Source organism: Triticum aestivum, chromosome 5B (assembly GCF_018294505.1).
Source record: "Triticum aestivum cultivar Chinese Spring chromosome 5B, IWGSC CS RefSeq v2.1, whole genome shotgun sequence".
Classification (NCBI taxonomy): Eukaryota; Viridiplantae; Streptophyta; class Magnoliopsida; order Poales; family Poaceae; genus Triticum; species Triticum aestivum.
In genome coordinates, this window is record NC_057807.1 from 427,333,008 (window position 1) to 427,339,223 (window position 6,216).

The window sequence follows — 6,216 nt, forward strand, 5'->3', positions numbered from 1 at the left end:
ACTACTTGACCAAATAAAAATCTAGCCTTTTCCCAATTTTAGTTCTTGGCAGATTTTAGCAACTTAGCACAAGTCAAGCAATCAACCTACACATGCAATTCTAAGACTATAGCAGCGGAATGTTAAACAATTGCATATGAAAGTAAAGGGAGGAGTTTGAGGGAGCAATCGCAATGCTGACACAAAGATTTTTTAGCCATGGTTCCGATAGGTGGTGCTATCATACATCCACATTGATGGGGACTTCAACCCATGAAGGGTAACAGTTGCGTGAGTCCATGGAGGGCTCCGCCCACGAAGGGTCCACGAAGAAGCAACCTTGTCTATCCCACCATGGCCGTCGCCCACGAAGGACTTGCCTCGCTAGGGGTAGATCTTCACGAAGTAGGCGATCTCCTTGCCCTTACAAACTCCTTGGTTCAACTCCACAATCTTGTCGGAGGCTCCCAAGTGACACCTAGCCAATCTAGGAGACACCACTCTCCAAGAAGTAACAAATGGTGTGTTGATGATGAAGTCCTTGCTCTTGTGCTTCAAATGATAGTCTCCCCAACACTCAACTCTCTCTCACAGGATTTGGATTTGGTGGAAAGAAGATTTGAGTGGAAAGCAACTTGGGGAAGGCTAGAGATCAAAATTTATGTGGTAGGAATGGAAGATCTTGATCTCAACACAAGTGTAGGCGGTTCTCTATCTGAAAATGTATGCTGGAAGTGTAGGTACGTTCTGATGGCTCTCTCCATGAATGAAGAGTAGGTGGAGGGGTATATATAGCCTCCACACAAAATCTAACCGGTACACACAACTTACCAAACTTGATGGGACCGAATCGTGAAACTCGGTCGGACCGATTTAGGAAATAATGCGACCGTTAGGATTTTCGATGGGACCGACATGTCATCTCGGTGGGACCGATATGGTTAGGGTCAGGGCATAACGTAATCTCGGTGAGACCGATTACACAAACTCGGTTAGACCGATTTTGGTAATAGACACATAGAGAGTTGGTCAGGCACACTCGGTGGGACCGATTCGCTCATCTCGGTTAGACCAAAATGTTACGAAGGGGAAACAGAGAGTTTGCATTGCAATCTCGGTGGGACTGATCGCTCATCTCGGTTTGACCGAAGCGTTATGAAGGGAAATAGAGAGATTGCAACCCCATCTCGGTGAGACCGAGATCCCTATCGGTGAGACCGAAAACACTAGGGTTTTGTGGCAGTGGCCATGACATCTGAACTCGGTGGCGCTGGATAGATAGTTTCGGTGGGGCCGAGTTTGTCTTTTGGTTTGGGTCATATGTGGATGTGAGAAAGTAGTTGAGGGCTTTGGAGCATATCACTAAGCATTTTGAGCAAGAAACTCTTGAAGCAACACCTCATCCCTCCTTGATAGTATTGGCTTTTCCTATAGACTCAATGTGATCTTGGATCACTAAAATAGAAAAATGTAGAGTCTTGTGCTTTGAGCTTGAGCCAATCCTTTTGCCTTGGCATTTTGAGGGATCCACTTTTCTCATCCATGCCATGCCAATCATTGAGCTTTCCTGAAATATTTATCTTGAAATAGCATTAGCTCAATGAGCTATATGTTGTTAGGAATTACCAAAACCACCCAGGGATAGTTGCACTTTCAGCACCTCATCGCTTCATCACCGAGCTACATCTGCCTCTTCTGCAGACTCCGCGAGACGCCACACCTCCACTCCCACAACCTCGGCAACCCGCCACCGTGGTTCACTGCTGCCACCGTGATTTCGCATCCGCCGGAGCCTTAACCTGCCGCGGGTGAGCCGCCTCCATGATTGTTGCGGCCTGCTTCCACCCCTGCTGCTGTGAGCCGCAACTATCATCACATCTGCTGATCTCTGCTCTTCCCGAGTCACCCACGCCATTGGTGAGTCACTGCCACTGTGTTGGGCTGTGGTTGCTGAGTCCTATGTTCTGCCCGTTGACTTTACCGTGGGCTGCTCGGACTTACGACCTTTGTCGTCCCGTGGTGAGTCGCTGAAGCGGTCTCACCTTTGCCCCTGCTCCGGGCTGCCGTCGGGCCTTTGCATCCGTCCAAGCCGCCCTCTACGACTGCTGCTGCACCTTGAGCTGTCGTAACCCTCCCTGTCGTGAGCTTTCTCACTAGCGGCCACATCAAGCCGCCGTCATTATGACTCGTTGCGTCCTTACTTGGATCTTGCTGATAAAAGCTGAAGAAAGGGAAAGGGAGGGGCCGATGGAGGATTGAGAATAAAAAAGAGACTGGTTGACCACGTGCTGGTCAGCTCAATAATATCAGCAAGCACATGCTAATGATTGTGTGCATCTCCAACTCGCCCGTGGTTTACTTCAGCAAATCTACCACAATCATTATCAACACTGCCACTGACAAGTCTGGCCTTGATGGTCCATATTTGCTAGCCATATCATTAAAGGGCCACACCGAGAGGGATCGACAATGACTAAAATGTCATTCCATTTAATCCACCAAGTTGGGGATACATCTTTAAGCTTAGAGGCAATCTGTTAACGCCATTGGATTTTGACATCATGATCGAATAAGTCATGTCAGCTATCCAACTACCCGGCAAAAAATCAGGTGATATCCATCTTATGCATTTTATCCATGTGTATATTAATTCATCCAAGAGCAATTACTCTGGGTTGCAAATTCTTTAATGCAGGACAAATTGTCTACTGAAAAGGTGGCCGTCATGTCACGGAGTTTGTTGAATGAGTCATAACGGGAGTATACCACAAGTATTGCGAGGATCATCAACTCGTTTCAAGCTTCTGGTTTACATAAATTTCAGCGTTTCGCTATTCCAATTATCTGGCGGTCTATATTATGGCCGAGTTTGAAGAGCTTCAAGCCAACTCATATGTCCGCGCCCGCCGCCGGTTCTCGCCTATGTCCGCGCCACCTTCAACGCCATGGCCGTCTTTGCCATCCACCTTCTGCAGTCTAGTCTACATCAACACACCGGGTCGCACCTGTGTGCAGAAGCTGTTTAATGAGCGCACGTATGTCGCTGCTCCTACAGCCCGGTCTATTCTAACAACTCTGAAGCAAGTCATGATATATTATCAGCCTATGCCTCCACCCGATGGCTCAATGGATAGGTGTACAAGTTGCCGCCACTGCGGTTTGTTTAACTTCAACAACCAGCTGGGATGAACCACTGGCCGAGTTACTGACACAAATCATACGGGGTCATTTATAACCCGCCACGGTCGACCTCAGGCTTCGTTGGATTCACATTGCGTTATCAATGCCAAGGATGTACAATGAATGTTGCAAAGGCCATCAACCCGCCGCCTTGCCATCAGTTTCAACACATTTCAATGTTTCCACTATCAACTATACGCAGTCTTATGCTATGGCCAAGAATGAAGAATCTCAAGCCAACTCCTTGAGTTGTCTTAAGAATCGGGGGCTACACAGACATGACTCAACAAGTTTTGCCAATTTCAGCAAATTCAAGAACCCCGGGTCATTGGAGGAAAAAATAACCCGGTCTCGGAGGCTACTGAGGGAGTCCTGATAAGGGGGTATCCGGACAGCCGGACTATGTACTTTGGCCGGACTGTTGGACTATGAAGATACAAGATTGAAGACTTTGTGCCATGTCCGGATGGGACTCTCCTTTGCATGGAAGGCAAGCTTGGCGATTCGGATGATAGATCTCCTCCTTTGTAACCAACTCTGTGTAACCGTAATCCCCTCTGGTGTCTGATGGAGTCATGTACCTAGGGTAGGGTCACAGACCTGATCTAAGTACCCTGCCCAGGGACATCCTTAGAAGAGATCACCTTCCAGTCGACCTACGAGGGACTCACTCGACTGACTTGAAGGACTCGACCACGAAGACTCACTCGACCACCAGAAGGTCAAGAGGCACTCTGCACTGCAACGGTCTGTAATTAAGTAGACTTTATGATAGTAAAGACACTTTATGTGGGGCGTTACCAGTAACGCCCCGGACTTAACGCACCTTAAACCCTCTCCTACGTGGGCTGGCTGGGGTCCTGGCGCACTCTATATAAGCCACCCCCCTCCACAGGTAGAAGGGTTCGGCACCCTGTAATTCATATACACATAATCCACTCGACCGCCTCCGGGCTCCGAGACGTAGGGCTTTTACTTCCTCCGAGAAGGGCCTGAACTCGTACATCTCTTGTGCTTACAACCTCTCCATAGCTAGGACCTTGCCTCTCCATACCTACCCCCCACTCTACTGTCAGACTTAGAACCACGACAGTTGGCGCCCACCGTGGGGCAGGTGTTTTAGCGATTTTGTGGAGAAGTTGCGATTCTTCCGAGTACTTTCATCATGGTGGCTGCTGGAGTTTTGGTCGAGGGCCGAGAGATCCGTCTCGGTGCTCTCACCTTCGTCGCCGACGACTCCGCCTGGCTCCAGGAGGCTCCACTCGACGTCGATGCGCTCCCCGTCCGCGGTGCGAGGCATTTTCGCGCATGTGTCCGCGGCGTTCTGCTGCGGCAACCGTCGACCCCGTATCGGTCGACTCCCCCATCGGCCACCCTCCCGGTCTCCCGCCAGCGCAAGCGCTCGGGCCGGTCGAGGCTTCACCGGTGGGTGAGGTACGCGGTGGCTCGCCAGACGGCCACCACCCAAGTTGCGGCAATCGAGCCCGACGGATCTCTTTACGGCCTGTTCGATCTGTCGACTGGCTCCGTAGAGACTGCATCCGAGTGCGATAGCAGTGATCCAGCGGCGGAAATCCTGATGGTCGATGGGCCCCGCAGTCCCCCTGGCTTCGCCCATGATGGTGGGGCAGGCGACGGAGGCGACCCCGCACGAGACCACGAAGAGTACGAGCCCGAACCACTCGACTCTCTGCAAAGAGAGGAACTTCGCCGCAGGAACGTGGATGCCCTGCGTACTCCCATCGCAGGAGAAACCCCCGAGGCTCGCGCCTTGGAGGAGGCATGTTTGGCCAACTTGGCCGAACGCACTCGCCTGGAGAATCTTCAGCGAGCACTCGACGAGCGCGCACGGCAACGAGTTCCCGACACCAGTCGACGTCAACTCTTCCCGCCGACTCAGGTATATCAAACCCCAATCCAGAATTTAGCAGCTGCGACCCGTATTGCAGAGTCAATCCAACCCTCTCAGTCGGAAGCTGGCAGAGGCTTGATGCAGATCAGGGATCTGCTCCGGGCAGCAGGAGATCAGAATTCGGCCGTGTCACAGTCGCGCAACAGAATTCACAGTCGATCCGTCGCTGCGAATACGGTTCAGTCGGCTCACAGCCCCCGATCGCCTCCGCGGCGTGAAGGGCGCGAGAATCGGCGAGACCAATGTGGAGACCGACACGACCGAGATGATAGGCGTCGAGTGCCCAATTCCCCTCTGAGGGGTGGGTCTTACGCTCCTCGGCAGCAAGATGACAGACGTCAGCTCAGTGCGGGGCGAAGAGTTCCAGTCGACCCCAGAGAACCAGGCTTTGACGCGCGATCCATTATCGTGCAAGGCTTGGTCGACCGGAACAGAGCCCATCGAGGTGGACTCGACAGAGATGCGCCCACGAGCAGTCGAGTGCATGTTTCTGGTCCGGAATGTTTCAGCAGAGCTATCAAATCCGCAGTGATCCCTCCCAATTTCAGGTTGGCAACAGGAGTCAGCAAGTTCAATGGTGAGTCTAAGCCTGAAACTTGGCTTGAGGACTACCGAGTGGCGGTTCAGATTGGTGGTGGGAATGACGAGGTGGCCATGAAGCATTTGCCCCTCATGTTGGAAGGTTCTGCCAGAGCATGGTTGACTCAGTTACCTCCTAGCAGCATTTACACTTGGGAAGATCTGTCCCGAGTGTTCGTCAGAACATTTGAAGGAACTTGCAAGCGACCGGCTGGATTGACGGAGCTGCAAGTCTGCATGCAGAAGACCAACGAGACTCTCAGGGAGTATATTCAGAGGTGGATCACTTTGCACCATACTGTGGAGAATGTGTCTGATCATCAGGCAGTCTGCGCCTTCAAGGATGGTGTCAAGAACAGAGAATTGAGTTTGAAATTTGGTCGAACCGGTGACATGACCCTGAGTCAGATGATGGAAATTGCTACCAAGTACGCCAACGGCGAAGAAGAAGACCGACTCCGAAGCGGCAAGCACAAGCCGAGTCAGTCGGAGAAGGGAAACTCCAGTCGGAAACAGAGGCGGAAGGGTGAATCGGCAGCTCCTGGAGAGGCTCTGGCCGTGACTCG